We start from the raw sequence: 22,709 nt of genomic DNA, 5'->3' as shown, positions 1-22,709 counted from the left end.
TTGTTCCACAGAAAGGTATTAGTCCAGAATCTAAGATTTCAAAGAGTCTAACGTGGAGAAGCAGTAAGAGTACAGTGGCCAGGAGCCAAGGCTGTGGGAATATACAGACCTGGGTTGAAAACCAGAATCTGTCACCTACTAGCTATAAGGGGCCTTATCGAAGCTGAATATTGATAGCTATAAAATTGGGATAACAACACTATCTGCCTCACAAAATTGTTTGAAGTTTAACTGGAACATATCCAGTTACCTTCAAGTTGATCCCAACCCATGGCAACCCCCTGTGCTGGGTAGATCTGTGGTCCCTTGGGTTTTCATTGCTGTGAACTTTCAGAAGCAGATCACCAGACCTTCCTTTCTCTGGGTATACTTGAATTGCCAACCTTTTGGTTAGTAGCCGAGAGCTTAACCGTTTGCACCACCCTAGGACTCCATCTGGAACATAGCAGGTGCTTAATAAAAATTTGCTAGTAGCAACAGCGGTGGTGAAGAGGAGGCCCTGCTCACACTTGTGTTCTGTGTTTGTGCGGCCAAGGCTACCAAGTCTAGGTTTGCCTCAGATGACTAGACAGAGTTTAAAATGTGCAAATAGCTTCTGATTAAAGCAGGAGCAGAGCGGGTAGGCTTCTTAGCATGCTTTTTGGAAGAAAATGGAAAGAGAAGATGGTGGAGGATTGAGGTTGGGAGTCAAGGATAATAGAGAGTGGTTTGCTCCTAAGTAGGGCAATAAAAACCAAAACCAAACTTGTTACCGGCAAGTCGATTCCAACTCGTAGTGACTCTATAAGACAGAGTAGAACTGCCTCAAGGAGTTTCCAAGGAATGGCTGGTGGATTTGAATTGCCAACCTTTTGGTTAACAGCCAAGCTCTTAACCACTGCACCACCAATGCTCTGAGTAGGGGTGTACAAGTTGCTAAAAGAAGACAGGGAGGGTTGCTTTCTCCCATTTCTTCCAGTCTTGCACTTTGGGCGTTGTGGACTATTGTATGGAAAGAAGGGAAGGAGGGAGGGAGGGAAGGAGAGAGAGAAAGAAGGAGGGAGAGAAGAAGGAAGGAAGGAATCAAAGAAAGAAGGAAGGAAGGAAGGACTCATGAGCCTATCCTTAGGATTCTAAAGTTGTTACTCCCTCCTTGGCTGTCTTCCTGCCTTGGAGTTTATTTATAGACACACATAGGAAATGCTCGCACACTTGACAAAGGTTCCCAATTTGACCAAGACACTGGCCCCTGCAGGCAGGTAGGCTCTATTCTATTTGATTAGTTTCTCTAGAACACATACAGGCCATGAAAATCTTTTTCTGCTGCAGGATGGCAATTGGTGCTGATGAGGAGACCGTAGGCTGGGAAACAGAAATGAATTTAGTAGTTTTAATAATTCTTTTATCCCCCCTCAGAAATAAAATGAAATCTTTGATTTCCCTTCAGTACAATTAATGATAAAGTATAGCTTTTCAAATTATAAAAGATAATGTTGGTCAATATAAACCAACATTAATATTTTATTTCTTAAATATTCCTTAAAGAATAACAGCCTGTGTGAGAATTTTGAATAGTCAAGTTAAAGTTATTTTAAGAAATAGTTATTTTCAAAAAAATACTCATTTGGTAGAAACCATTTTAGAAATACTGCTTAAAACTGAAAAAGTTTAAAAGTTTTAGCATCCTGGTAAAAACAATGCTATGTAATTGGTAAAGAATCATTTTACAGTGTAATAGTTCCCATGATGTGTTGTTGAATAATTCAGATAAAAATAAACATGAACCTTGTTCATTTAACTTTAAACTTTTAATCTCAGCTGGAGAAGTTGGATCCAAATGTCTTCATAAAGGAATGTTACATCATTCTCCCTCTACGGTCTTGACAGGTAGAAGGGAATTGCTAAATTGTCCCCGGAGCCTAACATCCAAGAATAAAACTTCTAAGAAACATTAGTTAAAATATTTCCTGACCCATGGCACAGAGAATAAAAGAAAAATTCCTCCAGACACAGAGCTTGGTGTAAAGAGCTTGAAGAACAATAAAGGTCAGCAAAATCATTGTCCATTTCCCTTGAAAAACACACAAAGCCCAGGAATAAATACCAGGAGAAAATTAAACATGAAAAAGAAATCAAAGGGTAATGATTCTTACTGTTATAAAGTGGACTTAGCAATAACCCTCACTTGCCCAGGGCAGCTGAGAATTTTTACCAGATGAACTAATAATAAAGAATTCTGGCTATTATTACTTTTATGGGAAGAGTTGATCAGTTAAAACAAGATCAGAAATTGGTAAGTGGTTTACATTTATTCTCATTTTTGTATAAGAAAGATGTGGACAGGAAAAATAAAAATCCTGAAGGGACCTAAAAAGAAAGAAAAGAAGATACAACTTTCCAAAAAACAAAACAAAAACCAGAATGAAGGCTACTAGAGTGCAGGATACATGTAATATTTCCAGGGCTTAGAACAGTGGAGATTCACCATATACATTCAAATGCAACAACAAAAATGGAGACAGTAGAATAAAGAAGTCGCCAAGAAACATTAGCATACTAATGGAAAAAAAGAAAAATAAGATGAATATAGCAGCACTCACAGAAAATGTACTGGAAAAGAAAAAGCACACAGGCTCACTTATATATAAGAAAACAGTAATTGTAGGAAATATTTAGTCTGAGGGGGAAATCCAGAGAATAAGAGATGAGAAGCTACATGGATCAAAGAAGAGGACAAATAACTGGACTCAAAAATTTTAGAATGAGTAGGAAAAATAATTCCAAATGCCAATTTCTTTTGAATAATTAAGATACTAGAGAAATATCTATATGTTTAAGTTTTTCAATAAAAAGTCCTGTCATATAATGAGTGAGAATCAGAAATAAAATTAGGAGAAGATGTGTAATTTTTTATACTAACACAGACTCTCATATCGCTCATAAAACCTACTGTGTTCTAGTTTAAACAAATAAATAAATTAAGACAGAACAACCAGAATGGAAATGATGAGCATGTTCATGCACTGTGAAGAATGTAACGAATGTCACTGAACAACTTGTGTAGAAATTATAGAGTGGGAACTTAAACTGCTGTGTAAGCCTTCTCCAAAAACACAATAAAATATTATTAAAAGAAAAAAAAATGTACTTCCCAGTAGCACTCAAGGCATCTAATAGGGAAAGGATACTATGGTATTGCTTTTTGAAGGACTGACTCCCACACCTAAAGCATTAAATTATTTCAGACCATTAAGATGCCCTTTTACTTCTCATGGACTCCAGACTTCCTGAAGCCATGAAGGTTGGACAAACCCCTGAAACTACTGCCCTGTGATAGTCTTTAAAACTTAAACCAAAACTCTCCCCTGAAGTCTTCTTAAAACCAAACAATGGTTTAGCTTAACTAGTAAAAAATGTCTACCTTGAGCATTATCCTCTTTGAGGAACTACCTATAGGGAATCAAATTAACAACAGCAGCTCGAAAGACTAGATAGGGACTTTAGGGGGCAGTGAATTTATGTTAATGGGAGGAACAACTCAGAAAAGGAGGGTGAGAGTGGTTGTACAATTCAAAGAGTGTAATCAATGGCACTAATGGGTACATGTAGAGACTGTTGAATTAGTGTGTGTGTTGCTGTATATGTTCTCAACAACAACAAAATAAGTTTAAAAAAAAAAAAAAGATGCCCTTTTACATTAAACCTGTTGCAGTCAAGTTGATTCCTTGTCTTAGAGACCCTATAGGATAGAGTAGAACTGCCCCATAGGGTTTCCAAGGAATGGCTGGTGGTTAGCAGCTGAGCTCTTTATTGCTGCTTCACCAGGCCTCCTTCTCTGTAGTGTGCATTAGACTAAGTTATTTAATAGGAAATAGTGAGGCAACAGCTACACTGTGTTGAAAAGGTGGAGGTTGAGGGTGGGGAGCAGTCATAAGTAGTGCAAAGAAAACCTAATTCTAGAATAGTGCCTCAATTTTTTAATCTGTTATATCAGGATAATAAAATCTATCCATCTCTTGGTTTCTCACTATGAAAATCCAAGGAATTGCGACCCAGTATTGATGGCATGGAGCCCTGGTGGCACAGTGGTTAAGCATTCAGCTGTTAACCAAAAGGTTGGCAGTTCAAATTCACCAGCCACTCCTTGGAAACGCTATGGGGCAGTTTTACTCTTTCCTATAAGGTCGCTGTGAGTCGGAATCGACTTCACGGCAATGGTTTTGGATTTTATTGATGGCATAACCCCTCTGGGCGTATAGCAGGGGCTGCCTGGGTATGCTCCAGATCTGGTGCCTCTGGTCCTCCATTCTAATCTCTTTCTTTGCCAAGCTTCCACGTTGCTGCAGCAGGGGTCAAGGCTCTCCTGAGATGCCCTCTCTCTGCTCTCCCAAGTGGTGGAGAGCTCCCCCTTACTGCTTACCACATGGTAGATACCAGCATGTGAATTTTAATGAGATATTCTGACATTTAAGGGATATTAGGAAGAAAACATGACTCTGAGAATAACGTATAACTACTGCACAGGTCCAGACCTATCCAAGAGCCTTCCTGGGATTACTCCCAAACTCTCTTCTAGCCATCCTTCTTGCAGCTGTCTGTGTCAGTTGAGTCCTCTAGGAAGAAGATGTGGAGATGGGGTTAGGAGTGCAAAAAGTTCATTGGGAATAAAACCAATTGCTGTTGAGTCAATTCCGACTCATGGTGACCCCATGTCTGTCAGAGTGGAACTTTGCTTCATAGAGTTGTTGATGACTGATTTTTTTCAGAAGTAGCTCACTAGGCCTTTCTTCCAAGGTGCCTCTGGGTGTACTCAAATCCAGGGAATGAGACCTGGGAAAAGAAAAGAGAGGAAGTGGGGTTGGGTTGAAGAGCCATCAGATTGAGATGCAAATCTGGCAAAGTCTTTCCAGTCCAACGGGAGCTCAGAGCAAAGTTAGCCTTGAGGGGAGTCCAACTTTGGGCAGAAACCACAGTCTTGCTTAATCCTTGGCAGGTCCACCTCCAAAAGTGCATGATCATGGCTCAAAAGCTGAGGGTGACTTGAAGGAGCTAACAGCTGGAAGCTAAATATACTCAGCTCATACTCACTCCTGCTCACACAGTTGGGCAATGAGTCTTTCTTGAAGGGGGTTCTGAATGATGCACATTCCCTTGTCTGCCACAAGGCTTAGCACCTCCAGGCACCCACTCCAAGATCATCAGAAATGCTTCAGCATTACCTTGCCTCTATTCTAGCCAAACTGACCTCTGGTCCCAGAGAAAGGAAAAGTCTGATGCCTGCTTCCCATGCCTCTCCCCCATATGACCGATATGTGGATGTCCATTTCCCTCAGAGGAAACCCTATTGCCACCCACAAGGATGTTGCCTGGCCTACAGCCCTAATAAGACAATCACACAAAAGTCTGATATCAATATATTTTCCAAATATGGGGCATATCAACAACTAATCCAAATGGCATGTTGCCAAACTTAGTAAAGTTCCTTATCAGTCTCTTTTCTTCAGGAAGGTAACAATCTTTAGAATCCAGTTGTACCCAGCAGCACCCTATTGAAAGAACAATGTAAGTGAAAGTACTTTGAGATGCATTTTCTGTGTAAATGCAGGACATTATCATTATCTATGTAATGCCAGGAAACCCTGGTGGCTTAGTGGTTAAGTGCTATGGCTGCTAACCAAAAAGTGAGCAGTTCGAATCCACCAGGCATTCCTTGGAAACCCTATGGGGCAGTTCTACTCTGTCCTATAGGGTTACTATGAGTCAGGATTGACTCGACAGCAAGGGGTTTTGGGTTTGTGTGTGTGTGTGTGTGTGTGTAATGCCAAATATTTATGGATGTATGAAAAAATGCTTGACTGGATTTCTCACTTTCCTTTTAAATATAACTATCATATACTTTCAAATAGTGAGTATTCCACAGGAACAAGCCAAAGTTTATGTACAGTTACAGCATTTTCTGATTGTTCCCCCGAGTAGTACATCTTTAATATGGATAATCAAAAACTCAAATATAGATTATTTTCCAAAAGGCTATTGTAAAACATTTGCTTGGAACTCAAGACATATTTCCTGTTGAAAGAGTAGCCTGTTAAAAACCCATTGCCACTGAGTCAATTCCAACTCATAGTGACCCTACAGGACAGAGTAGAATGGTCCCATAGAGTTCCCAAGGAGCAGCTGGTGGATTCAAACTGCCAACCTCTTGGTTAGCAGCTGAACGCTTAACCACTGGGCAACCGGAGCTCTAAACAATGCTATAGATGGTATTTACTTTCTTGGCTGAACTGTCAAAAGGCAAAGAACCTGGAATTATATGGAATTACTTTTCTTCTATTATAAAATACATTTAGAGATATTGTGCGTACCAAAACATTTTTAAATAGAAAAATGACTCACCACACATCCAATACAATTCAACACGACTATTTAAAATATTAAAAATGGCCCCCAAATGGAAACAAGAACTGTTTAAATAAATAAATAAAAGGAGGAGGCCAGGGGCTTAGAGGGTGGACTTGAGAAGGCTAGACAAGTCCACCTCCCCCCCGATCCTTACCAATTTCTGTTCTTCTGGACTTTCATTGTTCCTTATTTTTCCAGTCCCTCTCCATTGCCTTATGAACACAAACTCAGGCAAGTAGGGGAGTGGTGGGAAGAGCAAAGAAGCAATGGAAATTTCCCTTCTTTCTTTCTTCCCTCTCTTCCCTTCCTCCAGTTGCATCTCTCATCTCCATTTTTTCCTCCTCATTCCCCTCCATCCTCTAATTCTTCTCTCAAAAGCCTTTTTTATTCTTCTTCCTGGAGCCATGTCAACCCCAGGCCTCCCCCACCCCCCACTTAGCATCATTCCCTATGTCATGTTTCCATCTTTAAATTCTTCTCCAGTGTATCCTCTTTCTCCATCCCATGGCCATTGCCTGGATTCACGGCCTCTCACCATTTCTCATTTGCAACCCAAACGATTCTCCCCACCTCTACTCTTATATCCTCCCATTGATTCTCCATTCTGTAGCCAATGGCACATTTAATGACATTATTCTCCTGCTTACAGCGAGTTGCCCTCAAGTTAACCCCGACTCATGGCAACCCCATGTGTGTCAGAGTAGAGCTGTGCTCCATAGAGTTTTCAATGGCTGATTTTTTTGGAAGTAGATCACCAGGCCTTTCTTCCAAGGTACCTCTGGATGAACTCAAACTACCAACCTTTCATTTAGCAGATGAGCGTGTTAACCGTGTGCACCACTCAGAGACTCCACTTTCCAGCTTAAGGATCCCAGTACTTTGAGATCAAATCTAAGCTCTTTGTCTTGGGCTCCTGCCGACTTCCTGAAGCTCATCTCCATGCCGTCCCTCCATACCTTTCATCTGATTGATTCCTTCCTTCACCCTCAGCCTCGGTTGGGCAGCCCTTCAGGCTCCCTGCACACTCAGTGCATACCTCTAACGTATCAATTAATTACTGCCTTCTGTAGGGTTGCTATGAGTCGGAATCGACTGGACTGCAGTGGGTTTGGTTTTGGTTTTTTGGTTTCTCCCACTAGATGGGAGCCACCTTGAGGCGGACACCATTTCTAATATGTTGCTATTAGTTGCCGTTGAGTCAATTCCGACTCCAAGTGTGTGGGGTAGAATTGCTCCATAGGGTTTTTAAGGCTATGAACTTTTGGAAGCAGATCGTCAGGTCTGTTACCCGAGGTGCCTCTGGGTAGGTTGAAATTACCAATCTTTCAGCTCAGCTAGTAGTCAAGTGCTCAAGACTTTGCGCCACCCAGGGACTCCTCATCTGTAGTATAAACCCCTTGCCATCGAGTGAGTTCTGACCCACAGAGACTCTATAGGACAGGGCAGAACTGCCCCATAAGGTTTCCAAGGCTGTAATCTTTATGGGAACAGACTGTCACATCTTTTTCCCTCGGAGCCCGCTAACCTTTTGGTTAGCAACTGAGTGCTTAACCACTGCTCCACTAGGGCTCCTTATCTGTAGTACAGTGTTATAGAATTAAGTCCACTCCGTTGGCAGTTTCTGACCCAGTGACAAATAAAGAGAGGCCCTGGGACATGGTGAGTACTGACCAGCAATGACAAAGGGTAAGAAGCAGCAGTATATGTGAGAGATGTGTCACTCTGGATGGCAAAGGACCTTCATTAGCATGAGGGAAGGGGACCCTGAGGGGAAGAGGGCAACTCTCAGCAGCTGATGGCGAGAGAGGGTCACGCTTACAGCAGCCCTGCTGGTGCACATACAAGGAACTTGGGCTAAATAGGGCACAGATAAGCCAGGAACTTCCTGTACCTTTATTTTAATGTATCACAACCTAAACAAAAGCAAATATTAAAAATCAGTGTCCTGGCCCTAATGCCTTAGGCTTGCTTATAAGCACCTATGAAAACAAGTGCTAAATATATATCTTGTTTAAAACAAACAAACAAAAAACCATTGCAATGCAAATCTTGTGAGAGAAACTTCTTAGGATACCTTGCTAAATCAAATACATAATATAAATAAAATTATGGAACAAGCACTGCACCATCGTGCTTAACAAGGAGTATTAGTTAAGACTCCCTTTTGCACTGGAGACCTCTTTCAATCCACAAAGCTTCATTCCTTCCAGGCAAATCTTGCCCTTAAAAAATAACACCTTTGACAAGAGCTGCAAAATTAGCCCCAGATTCTCGGTAACACTTATGCCTGCCTAAGAATTTTTGTCCTTAGGAGTTGGTGGTGACCATGCGTTAACTATGTCAGGCCACTAGGGAAACACTAATTTACTAATTCTGGAGGGGAAAGTCTTTTTTGCTTTTTTCCCTCTAAACCTGCTGACCCACAGAAAGAACAACAACAAAAAATCAATTAAGGGCTACATAAATATGTAATTTAATATAGGTTTCAAAAAGAGAAATAGAAAATGTTCCATTTTGTACTTTAGTACAATGAATATTTAATAAATACAGCAAGGAAGACTTTTGTTCTTTCTTTTGGTGGTGAGAATGGCAGAGGATAAGGAAGAATGAGGAAAGGAATAGACCGAGGGAGAACAATTCAGAGACGAATAGCCACAGGGAATTTAATAATCAAATTGGAAGCTGGAGAAAGACAAAAGCAGAGCCCAAAAGTGTCAAGCTTTGGTGGTTCGCTGTCTTGGTTATCTAGTGCCGTTATAACAGAAATACCACAAGTGGATGACTTTAACAAAGAGAAATTTATTTTCTCACAGTCTAGTAGGTTACAAGTTCAAATTCAGAGCTTCAGCTCCAGGGGAAGGCTCTCTCTCTCTGTTGGTTCTAGAGGAAGGTCCTTGTCCTCTCCTCAATCTTTCCCTGGTTGAGGAGCTTCTCAGGCACAGGGACCCCAGGTCCAAAGGACATGCTGTGCTCCTGGTGCTGCTTTCTTTGTGGTATGAGGTCCCCCTGTCTCTCTGCTCACTTCTCTCTTATATATCTCAAGAGATTGCCTCAAGACACAATCCAGTCTTGTAGATTGAGTCCTGCCTCATGAACATAACTGCTGCCCATTCTCCCTCATTAACATCATAGAGGCAGGATTTACAACATATAGGAAAATCACACAAAAGGGGAATCATGGCCTAGCCGAATTGAAACACACATTTTGGGGGGAACATAATTCAATCCATGACAGTGACTAAATGTGATGTGAGAGAAGAGAAAGGTGTTGAGAATGAAGCAGAAGATTCAAATATCAGTAGATGATGGTGGTGCTAACTCAGATGAAAAGCACTGAGAGAAGAACAAGGGACAAAGGAAGAGAGAATACTGGGCTCCGTTTTGAATATGCTGTGTTTGAGGGACCTGCAAGACAGCCCCGTGGAGGGAGAGTTGAAAATACAAGACTCAAACCTAGGGACTTAAATTTGGAGGTCATCTCCTTAGCTATGGCAACTAAAGCTTTGTGAGTGAAAGGAAGTAAGTGTAAGGTGAAGTGCAAAGAAAGAAGAGGCCAAAAGTGAATGCTGGAGAGTGACTTCATTAAAGCGTTGCAAGAAGTTTTTAGTGAAACAATGCTCCATTATTTTGCAATATTTTGGTTTGACGTTTTGCGATACATTGATGCAAGGGTCTGTTTCTAATTTGATTTATAGCCCTCTGTTGTTGTTTTAATAGCAAACATATCTGACAAAAATGCACAGAATCAAATAGAAGGAGTGCATCACTGGCTGCACTATGAAACCATACTTGTTTTTCAATCCTATACATCAACTATGCAGAAGTTTTTGTTGAAATTCAACTGGTCAATTTCTGTCTTCCCTGATATCAATCAGTTGTTCTTGCAAATTAATTGGAAGGAGTTCTATTTTTATATTTTTAGCAAATGGGTTCAAAGCCCACTGTAACTCTCATCTGCATAACTTTTAAATTGGTTGGAAAATAATATTTCCAGGATTTTTAGATGTGTAGATATGAACGTTTTAGTAGATGTTGTGTTTACATTATCAGGCATCAAAATCACGTAACAGTGGGAAATATTGCCAAACTTCTGTTTTCAAAAATGCTCTCTCCATAATACAAGGTTCTTTTTGAAAGTAAGCAATTCTCACTCACAAGCTGACTTCATATTTGATTAGATGAGTTTCCGCTCAGACTGACAGAAGAGCATTTACTCGAAGATCGAATCTGCCATTTCATCTCCCTTGGCTTGCACTCCTGGTATCATCTTCAATCTGTAGCTTCTTTGCAGTGATTTTTAAAACCATTTGTCCAGTTTGCGCAGGTTAGTTTATTTAAAGCTAGATATAATCCGTAACTCCATGTAAACAGCAGTGTGTGGCAATATGCTGAAAGCCAGTGAATGAAGGAGACTACAAAAGGTCACCTTGCTCGTTATGGATTTCTCAGTCTTCGCCCAGAATGCTTCACATGCCTGACAAGACGCAGAAGGAGCAGCTTCTCAATGCTGGTGAGGTAGAATTTGGAGTTTAGGTCCTGTTAAATTAGGGGGCTTGGTAAACCTGTCTATATTTTCCATGTAAATGCCAGAAGAACAAATTTAGGAATAAAATCCATATCTGGTACAAATGGCTATGCTCTAGAACTAAAAGATGAAGTGAAATATATCTGCTATAACACAGCCTAAAACAAACAAACAAAAAAAGCATCTACAAAACCAAGGTGGTCCAGCAGTGATTTAACTGCCTGCCAGGACAAAACTAAATATTCTTCAGAGGAAGATAAGAGAATCCAAAATATCTACAATATATCTATAATACCCAGCATCCCATAAAAGATTACTAAATGTGTGAAGGAGCGAGAAAATGTGACCGATTGTCAAAAGAAAAACAGTCAATAGAAATAGACCTATGTTGGAATTCTTAAATTCTTTAAAATAATTTTAATAAATATGTTAAAGAATATATAAGAAAAGATGGTTATAATGAGTGAAAAAATGGAAAATTTTAGGCATAATATGGAAATATAGTGTCTGAAATTTAAAATTCATTGAATATGGCAACGTTGCTTTTTGAGATACTGATAATGTATTTATAACGTACCATAGTTTGCTGGGTTCTTCCTTCATTGTTGGGGCTTGTTGTGGATTGAATTGTGCTCCCCAAACTGGTATGTACTTGAAAAAGTTACCTTGTTTGGAATTAAGGTATTTGAATATGTTATCAGTTAACATGAAGCCATACTGGAGTAGAGTAGGGAGGGTCCTAATGCCATGTGAGTGGTGTCCTTTTTAAAAGAGGAGAAGGACAGAGATGGAGGAAAACAGCCAAGTGACCATGAAATTATGCTGCATCCACAAGCCAAGGATCACCTGTGGCTACAAGAAGCTGTGAAAGAAAGTATCTTCCCAAGAGCCTTTGGAAAAAAATGTGGCCCTACAGACCACTAGCTCTAGAACAGAAACCCTGGTGGCGTAGTGGTTAAGTGCTATAGCTGTTAACCAAAAGGTTGGCAGTTCAAAACCACCAGCTGCTCCTTGGAAACTCTATGGGGCAGTTCTACCCTGTCCTATAGGGTCGCTATGAGTAGGAATCAACTTGATGGCAACAGGTCAATGGGTTTAGCTCCAGAACTGTGTAACAATAAACGTCTGTTGTTTGAAGACCACCACCCTAAAAAAATGTAGTATCATGCAAAAAAAAAATTTTTTTCAGGGTAGGCTTATTGACATATTGGACACAATACACGGAAGGATCAGTGGCTTTGAAGAGAGGTCAGTAAAAAGTATCCAAACTAAGCACAGAAAAAAATTAAAATAAAAATGTACAGAAACTCATGAACAATGGGATCTTATCAAGCAGTTTAATATAGAAATATAAACATAATATATAAAGTTCAGCAAATCTCTAGCAGGATAAATGCAAAGAAAATTATTCCTAGGAACATTACAGTCAAACTGCTGAAAGACAAAAATAAAAAGATAAAGGGATAAAATTTTAAAGCAGTCAAAAGGAAAAAGACGTATTACACACACATACACACACACACCCTAGAATGATGTTAAAAACAATGGTAAACTTCTCATCAGAACCAACAGAGGCCAGAAAACAGCAGAATGACACCTTTAAAGTATAAAAGGAAAAACAAGCATACAAACTTTTAGCTAGAGTTCTAAATCCAGTGAAAATATCTTCCAGTTATAAGGAAGAGATTTAAACATTTTCGGATATATAAAAACTGAGAGGCTTATTGCCAGCAGACTTGTAGTATAAGAAATGCTAAATGAAGTTCCTCAAGCTGAAGTGAAATGTTACCAGATGGAAATCACATCTACAGGATGGAATGGAACATACTGAAAATGGTAAACATGTGGGTAAATATAAACGATTATTTTTATTTATTTCTTAAACTCTTCAAGCAAAAGGGGTGTGTGCTGGATTGTATTTGGTCAACATGGTACCACCACTCCCACGTGAAGCTACATTTCCTGGAGTCCCCTTCTCTGTGTGGTTCTATGCTAGAGACACACAAGAAAAGAATTTTCCTGAGATCTGGAAGGTATAAATAAAGCAGGCCATCACTCTTGAAAGGCTGTGGTGGTCAGATATGTTGACAGGTGCAGAGATAACTGGCAAGTTTCAGTTTGTCCTCATCCTCCTGTTCTGTGTCCAGCTCATCTACCCAATTGCTGGCCCTCCTGACCGACACTGGCCCCAACTCCAGCACCAAGCACTTGACTGTAGGCTCAACAGAGGCAGCAGCTGCCACAGAGGTGGTAATTTCTATAGAAGATCTTTTCACGAAATCCCTCTCTGTGGTCTCACTTTGCAAAGTGATCAGAAATGCATGGCTTTTCCGATTTTTCCGGAAGCTCCATCTTGTCCACCCACACCAGTGCTTTAGACAGACATGCTTAGTGCCTATTCTCTGATCCTCCAAACTCTCCCAACCAAAAGTTCAGCAGTTTGGATCCATCAGCCACTACTCCGAATCCCTATGGGGGCTGAATCAGAATCGACTTGACGGCAACAGGTTTGGGTTTTGTTTTGTTTTTAGATGCCTTTGGTTATAATTCCATTTGGGAATGGACTGTCTTCATTATGTTAATGATTAGTGTAGGATGTATGTTGAATCAATCTCTTTTGAGATATAAAAGAGATTAAACAAGCAAGCAAGCTAGCAGAAATGGGGTAAGATAGATGCCAAAACACATGGAGATCTCCAAGGAACCAGGAAGCAGAAGCTGAAAAGACAAGGGCCTGCCTCCAGAGCTGATGGAGAGAGAAAGCCTTCTCCTAGAGCCAGAGCTCTGAATTTGGACTTCTAGCCTCCTAAGCTGTGAGAAAATAGATTTCTGTTTGTTAAACCCATCCATTTATGGAATTTCTGTTATTGCAGCACTAAATAACTAAGGCAGGCTGAACTGGGAGCAAGCTGGATTCTTATCAATAATAAAACGCATGCATCTTCCTGTAGGGCACATTTTCCTGTATGTGGGAGGGAGCCAGCCTGGAGCTGTTTAAAAGCAGAGCTGCCTAGAAGGCCAAAAAGATCCCATATAGAGAGTATGTGGGGGTGGAATCCAATCCCAGAAGCTGAGATGAGACATTAAGTGGTCAGTTAGAAGGGAGGCTTTGGCATGGCTGAAGTCAAGAAATTTACAGTTAGAAGTCCCCAGCAAGAAGATCTTAAAATGTACCTGCAGAACCACTCATGAGACCTAGAGCCAGCAATTTGCCTCTATCAAGTCCAGATGGAAGCAACACCAGTTACAACTGCACCCTCCTTGTAAATCTGTATTCTTTCCCTCCTAATCCACTCTCTCCTGGGCTAATGAGTCAGTAGACCAAGGTGGACCAAGGACAGACGAGCCTGCCTGAAGGATATCTGAGCTGGGGGAGAGAAGATTTCACTTAAAAACATTTTGGAGTTTGGATTATTATCTCTTGTAATTACCGTAATGAGACAGATCCTGTGACTGAAAGGGACAGGAAAACCCATGCCTGAGATTTCTTTCATGGGCAGGGAAGAATTAGGCTGCAGAGCAGATACAAAGGGACAGTGTATTGGTCAGGGTCCAATACGGAAAATAAATATTCTACATATTTAAACCAGAGGCGCTTTATCAGGGAATTGGTAACATACATGACAGAGTTACTGAGAAGCCAAAGAGATAACAGTCGGGCAACCCAGAACTACCCTCTCCCCACCTAGCCTAGAGGGACAAAAAGAAAAAATGATGTTACTAGAGCCTGGTATGAACTGGAGCAGCCACAGTGGACTTGTCTTCTAGAATCTTGAACAGTGCAGGACATGCGCCTATTTCTGGAGAACATGCCTGAGGCGGAGAGAGCAGGAAGAAATACCCCAGATCATCCGTTTATCCAGGTGTCACTGTTCCACTAATGTTGTATATTGGTTCAGTCCAGCCTGAGTCGATTAGTAGCCTGGGAAATATGGCCTGAAGTGGTCAAGCCACTAAGAAATAGAGCAAATCTGGGAAACGCAAGTGTGGGTTTGAAACTAAAAGGACCAAGAACTGACACAGACAATGTGAGTAAAAATAAAGTTGTTAATAACTGTACTATATGCAGTCTAGTTCAAAGCATGAAAACGTATATTGTTGCTCTCTGTGGTAGGCAGAATACTTCCCTCCCAAAGATGTACATGTCCTAATTCCCAGAACCTTAGATGGCCAAAAGGATTTTACAGATGTAATACGGGTTATGGACCTTAAGGTGAGGCAGTTACCTTAGATTATCTTAAAAAAAAAAAAAACAACCCTTTGCCGTCGAATTGATTCTGACTCATGGCAACCCTGTAGGACAGAGTAGAACTGCCCTATAGGGTTTCCAAGGAAAGCCTGGTGGATTCAAACTGCTGACATTTTGGTTACCAGCCAAGCTATTGACCACTGCCCCACCAGGGTTCCTAGGTAGGCTCAATCTAATCACATGAATCCTTAAAACTGGCAAGCCTTTCTAGCAGCAGTCAGAGAGACAGAAATGAAACAGAAAAAAGAGGAGGGATTCAAAACATGAATGGATTTGAGGGTGGAGGAAGGGGGCCATGAGCCAAGGAATGCAGGCAGACTTGAGAAGCTGGGAGTGGCTCTCAGCTGATGGCCAGTAAAGAAACAGGGATTGGGAGTTGAGCCCAAGGTGGCTGCTTAGTCAGACACACCATAACGTCACCCTACAACAAAGACTTACGAAACCAATTGAAACAGATACAGATGACTATCTTGGAATCCTGATAATCAAACGGAAGAATGAAGAATTAGAGCACGGAGTGAAAGGAGGGATTAAGTGAAAACAGCAGACGAGGAGATTTATGGATCATTGGTACCTGGCCAGCTAGCCTGGCACAGTATAGCCATCTTGAGGCAAGGCAGGCAGTGTCCCTGGGTGAGGAGCACAGGAAGGCAACTCCGTGGAATTCACAACAGAAAATACAGATACTGTGTAAAAAAAAGAAAAAAACAACTTGGAATGAAACAAGGTGAGCAGGACTCGAACAAGATCTAAAAAGGGAAAGAGTGGGAAGGTGGATGAGAGCTCCAGTGATCAAGGTGACCACAGAGCAGGGAGGGAGCCAGGGACGGGACTATCACCAGTGGTCGTGCCTGATCATTTGGACAGGAAACCCTCACTGAATAGTAAAACCATAGACTAACAACTAGAGATCCCACACCCAGCCAGCTTCCATGTAGCTCTCCCTATCTCCTATTTAATCAGGCCTAGCCCCAAGTGCCTGGTGCAGGCTGACAGGAACACTCCCACATCCACACCCAGCAACAGTCAAGCCAGTTCACTGTGCCCCTGCCAGGTCACCAGTGGCTCATTCCCATAGCTCCCACCTTGTGACCACCAACACGCTCCCATTCCTCCCACCCAATGACCTGAGGCACATTGTCATGCTACTGAATTGGTGACTGGCAGCACACTCCCATACCCCCTGCCCAGCAACCAATGCCCACTACATGGTGACCAGTAGGTGGGCTTAATGTGCCTACTGCCTGACGACTGACCAGGTAGGCACATCCCCTTACCAGCAATTGCCTGGTGCATCCCGACAGGCGCCACCCACAGCCCTGCCCAATGACAAGCAGGTGATCCCTGTGCTTTCACCCAATGACTTCCCAGCTGCGACGTCACTCATCCAACACCCAGATGGGTCCCACAGGCAGATCTCACATGCACAGAGACCCCTCAATCTCCCCCCACCTACTGAGATGCCAATTCATTTTTGCACAGAGGGCCTATCCCATCCATTTGGGTAGCACTGCCTCCCTATGGCTATGTCTGTCCTACCCTGCTTTCCAGCAGCCACACTGGTAGCACAAATCTGGAAGGACTGTATGGTCCCACAAGAGCTGTGGAGGTACACTCACCACCCAACACTTGCCACCTTATATAAGGGAAAGGACTTGCTCTCACACAGCCACTCAATCCTGTAAAATCCTGTAAGATAGATATACCTAAGGACAGAGGACCCACATATAGGTGTGACCCACCTTGGTGAGAGGAGATCACACCCAGCCAACCACTAAAGTCATACATAGATTGGTACCACAAAACAACAACAACTAAAATAATACAAAGGAAGAAAGGCATTCTAAAGACAGAGAAGAAACAAAGCTCCTGATATACCAAAACAAAGCATAACAAAAAATCAGGACAAAACAAACACACAATCAATAAAGAAATATATAAATGAATCAAACAATACCTTAATGCCTCAGAGACAACAGAAATAACAAATTATATGAAGAAACACAAAATGGCTCAAGCAAGTGAGCAAAATAAAGGAACAGAAAACCTTCCTGAGGAATAGCTGATAATAGAAATACCTGATAAGGAATGTAAAAGATTTATATTTAGGCTCCTCAAAGAGATCAAAGAAAACACAGAAAAAAACCTAGAATAATTTGGGAAAACAACACAAAGCAAAATGACAAATTCAATAGACAAATAGAAATCATACAAAAGCAACAACTAGAAATTCAGAAGATTAACAATAAAAATATCAGAAATAAACAACTCAATGAAAAGGCACAGAGGTAGAATTGAATCCATGGAAGAATCAGTGACATAGAGGACAAATCCCTTGATACTAATTTTTTTGAGGAACAATCAGAAAAAAATATTGAAGAAAAATTAAGTAAGTCTAAGGGTTATATGAGACATCGTTAACAGGAATAATTTACACGTAGTGGCAATTCCAGAAGGGGAGGACAGAAAAAAAAAGTACAGAGAGAATTTCTAGAGATATAATGGCAGAAAACTTCCCAAATATCATGAAAGATGAGGTTTTCATTCAGGAAGTTCAACAACCCCACACAGGATAGACCCTGTCTTGGATATCTAGTGCTGCTATAACAGAAATACCACAAGTGGATGACTTTAACAAAGAGAAATTTATCCTTTCACCCAGGAGCCTAGAAGTCAGAAATTCAGGGTGCTAGCACTAAGGGAAGGCCTTCTCTCTCTTTTGGCTCCAGAAGAAGGTCCTTGTCATCAATTTTCCTCTGGTCTAGGAGCTTCTCGGAGCAGGAACCCTGGGTGCAAAGGACGCATTCTACTCACTTCTCTCTTTTATATCTCAAAAGAGATTGACTTAAGACAAAATCTAATCTTGTAGATTGAGTCCTGCCTCTTTAACATAACTGCCTCTAATCCTACCTCATTAACATCATAGAGGTAGGATTTACAACACATAGGAAAATCAAATCAGATGACAAAATAGTGGACAATCACACAATACTGGGAATCATAGCCTAGCCAAGTTGACACATATTTTTGGGTGACATAATTCAATCCATGACAGATCCCAAAAGAAATTCACCAAGTCATAATCAAACTTTCCAAAACCAAAGACAAAGAATTTTGAGAGCATCTTGCGAAAAGTGAAGTATCTCTTATGAAGGGCATCAGTAAGACTAAGTGCTGATTTCTCGTCAGAAACCATGCAGACAAGAAGGCAATAGGATGGCATATACAAAGTCCTAAAAGAAAAAAATTGCCAATGGAGAATCATATATCCAGCAAAATTGTCTTTTAAAAATGAGGGCAAAACTAGGGCATTCCCAGATAAGCAGAAATTAAGAAAATCTGTAACCACCAGACCAGCCTTATAAGAGATATTAAAGGGAGTCCTTCAGACAAAGAACCAACAACACCAGTCAACAACCTGAGATAAAGACACACAACAGCACCATCCAGGAACCAAGACAGGTAAAGACTCCACAAAAGAAAAATAAGGCTGCAAAACTGAACACAGAGAACCAGAGATGTTAAACTATAAACAATGACAACTTCAAAACAAAAGGGGGAATAAATGGTGTAGTTATAGAGAACTCCCATATAGAGAGGAAGTCAAGGTGATTTCAAGATGCAACAGACGGTTTTAGCACAGGAGGATAAAGGTAAACTCCAGGGTAACCACGAAGAAAATTAACAAATCTACTCACAAATATGAAGAAGAAGAAAACAAAAAATTCTCACTAAACACAAAAACAACAATAACAAATGGTAGGAAAATAAATCCATATACAAAAAAAAAAATCTCAGCACAGAAAATTAAGAGGAACAAAGAAACTGTTAACACTACACACACACACACACAACTATAACAAAAATGGCAGCAGTGTATTCATACCCATTGATAATCACACTGAATGTAAATGGATTATATGTACCAGACAAGAGGCAGAGAGTTACAGAATGGATTTAAAAGAAAAAAAAAAAAAAAAAAAGACCCATCAATATGTTGTCTGAAAGACACACATCTTAGAAACAAAGACATAAGTAGATTCAAAATCAAAGGATGGAAAAAATACACCAGTCAAACAGTAACCAAAAGAGATCAGGAGTGGCAATATTAATTCCTGACAAAATAGACTTTAAACCAAAATTCTTTATCAAAGACAAAGAAGTGCATTATATAATGATTAAGGATCAATTCACCAAGAAGACATAACAATATTAAATATTTACGCACCCAATGCCAGAGCTCCAAAATATGTAAAACCAACTGTAACAGAATTGAAAAGAGAAGTAAACAGTTCTGCAGTAACAGTACCAAAACCAAACACAAACCCAGTGCCGTCAAGTCGACTCCGACTCATTGCAACCCTATAGGACAGAGTAGAACTGCCCCGTAGAGTTTCCAAGGAGCACCTGGCAGATTCAAACTGCCGACCCTCTGGTTGGCAGCTGTAGCACTTAACCACTACACCACCAGGGTTTCCACAGTAACAGTAGGAGACTTTAACACAGCACTTTCAATGACAGAACAACTAAAAAGAAAATCAACAAAGATATAAATAACACTATTAATCAACTCTACCTCATAAACATATATAGAACACACTACCCAACAGCAGCTCAATACATATTTCTTTTCAATGCACATGGACCAATCTCTAGAATAGACCATATCTTAAGCCAAAAACCAAGCCTCAGTAAATTTAAAAACATTGAAATTATACGAGCATCTTCTATAAACATAATGCTATAAAACTAAAAATCAGTAACAGGAAGAGCAAGGAAAATAAACAAAATGGAAACTAAACAACACAAACTAAAAAACTACTGAGTAACAAAAGAAATAAAAAATTAAATTAAAAAATCTTAGAATCAAATGAGAATGAAAATACAACATACTAAAACCTTTGGGACACAGCAAAACAGTGCTCAGAGGGAAATTTATAGCAATAAATGCATGTATTAAAAAAGAAGAAAGGTACGGAACCAATAATTCCACCTGACAACTCAAACAAATAGAAAAGGAAAAGCAAAAGAAGATCAAAGCTACCAGAAGAATAGAAATAGTAAAGATTAGAGCAGAAATAAATGAACTAGAAAACAGAAAAACAATAAAAAGAATCAACAAGACTAGTAGTTGACTCTTTAAGAGGATCGATCAAATTGACAAACCACTGGTCAAACTGACAAAGAAAAAGAATGAGAAGATGCAAATAACCAAAATAAGAAATGAAATGGGTGACATTACAACAGATCCAACTCAGATAAAGAGGATCATAACAGAATATTATGAAAAATTGTACTCCAACAAATCAGAAAACCTAGAAGAAATGGGCAAATTTCTAGAAACACACTACCTACCTAAGCTAATAAGAATAGAGGTGAGGTAGAAAATCTAAATAGACCCATAACTAGAGAAGATATGAAAGGTATCATCAAAAAGTACCCCCGCACCAAAAAAAAAAAAAAAAAAAATTCTGACCTACATGGCTTCAGTGGGGGAATTACACCAAACATTCAGAGAAGAGTTGACACCAATTCTACTCAGTCTTCCAGAAATAGAAAAGGAATAAATATTCCCTAATTCATTCTATGAAGCCAGCATAAGCCTGATACCAAAGCTAGGTAAAAACATCACACACACAAAAAAAACTACAGACCAAAATCCTTCATGAATATAGATGCAAAAATTCTCAGCAAAATTCTAGCCAACAGAATTCAACAGCATGTCAAGTAAAACATCATGATCAGGTGGGATTTATACCAGGTGTGCAAGGGTGGTTCAATATTGGAAAATCAATGTAATTCACCATAAACAAAACAAAGGAAAAGACTCATGTATGCAGAAAATATATTTGATAAAATCCAAAGCCTTTTCCTGATAAAAATGCTCAGTAAAATAGGGAGAGAAGAGAAATTCCTTAACATAATTAAAAGCATATATGCACAACCAACTACCAACATTATTCTCATTGGAGAAAGGCTGAGAGCTTCCCCCTGAGAATGAGAAGGAGACAAGGATGCCCATTTTCACCACTCTCATCAATATTGTACTGGAAAATCCTAGCCAAAGCACTAAGGCAAGAAAGGGAAATAAAGGACATCCAAATTGGAAAGGAAGAAGTAAAACTATTCCTATTCACAGGTGACATGATCCTATACATAGAAAACCACAGAGATTCCACATGAAAGCTATTGGTTTTAATAGAAGGATTCACAAGTGGCGGGGTACAACATCAAAACACAAAAATCAGTTGGATTCCTCTACACTAACAAGATCTCTGAAAAGGAAATCAAGAAAAAAAAATACCTTTCACAATAGCCCCCCAAAGGGTAACAGACCTAGAAATAAACCTCACCAGGGATATAAAAGACCTATACAAGGAAAGCTATGAAATATTACTGCAAGAAACTAAAAGAGACCTACATAGATGAAAGAAAATTCCATGCTCATGGATTGGAAGATTTAACATTGTGAAAATATCAATACTATCCGAAGCAACCTATAGATATAATGCAATTCTGATCCAAATCCCAACAACAATCTTTACTGAAATGGAAAAACATACTGCCAACTTTATACAGAAAGGAAGGAGGTCCCGAATAACCAAGGCAATATTAAAGAAGAACAAAGTAGGAGGCCTTATACTTCCTATCTTGAAACATACTATACAGCTACAGTCATCAAAATAGCCTGGTACAGATACAATGACAGACACATAGACCAATGGAACAGAATTGAGAACCGAGAAGTAAATCCATCCATCAATGGACAGCTGATTTTTTACAAGGGGCCAAAGTCCATCCAATGGGAAAGAAACAGTCTGGCAAAACTAGGTATCTATTTGCAGAAAAATGAAACAGGATCTATACCTCATATCATCCACAAAAACTAACTCAAAATGAATCAAAGACCTAAATGTTAAAGCTAAAACTAGAATGTTCCTGGAAGATAACAAAGGGACAAAATTATGGGAACTAATTTTTTGCAGAAAAAGACTATCAAACACAATTACAAATGCATGAACAACAGAAGACAAATTAGATAACTGGGACCTCCTGAAAATTAAATATTTATGCTCATCAAAAGACTTTATCAAAAGAGTAAAAAGAGAACCTACAGACTGGGAAAAAAATATTAGGGAACGACATATCTGATAAAAGACTAATCTCCAAAATATATAGAAACCAACAACTCAACAAAAAAAGACACATAACCCAATCAAAAAATGGGCAGAAGACATGAACAGACTTTTCACCAAAATGGACATTCAGGGGCTAACACATGAAAAAATGTTTGCAATCATTAGCTACACAACCCCTTGCTGTCGAGTCAATTCCTACTTATAGTGAATCTATGGGACAGGATAGAACTGCCCTATAGCATTTCCAAGGCTGTAAATCTTTACAGAAGCAGACTTACCACATCTTTCTCCTGTGGAAAGGCTGGTGGATTTGAACCACCCACTTTTTGGTCAGCAGTCAAGCATTTCACCACTGCGCCACCAGGGCTCCACCAGAGAAAGATGTGGCAGTTTGCTTCTGTAAAGATTTACAACC

Source organism: Loxodonta africana, chromosome 17 (assembly GCF_030014295.1).
Source record: "Loxodonta africana isolate mLoxAfr1 chromosome 17, mLoxAfr1.hap2, whole genome shotgun sequence".
NCBI lineage: Eukaryota > Metazoa > Chordata > Mammalia > Proboscidea > Elephantidae > Loxodonta > Loxodonta africana.
Note: the sequence above shows the minus strand (reverse complement) of the source record.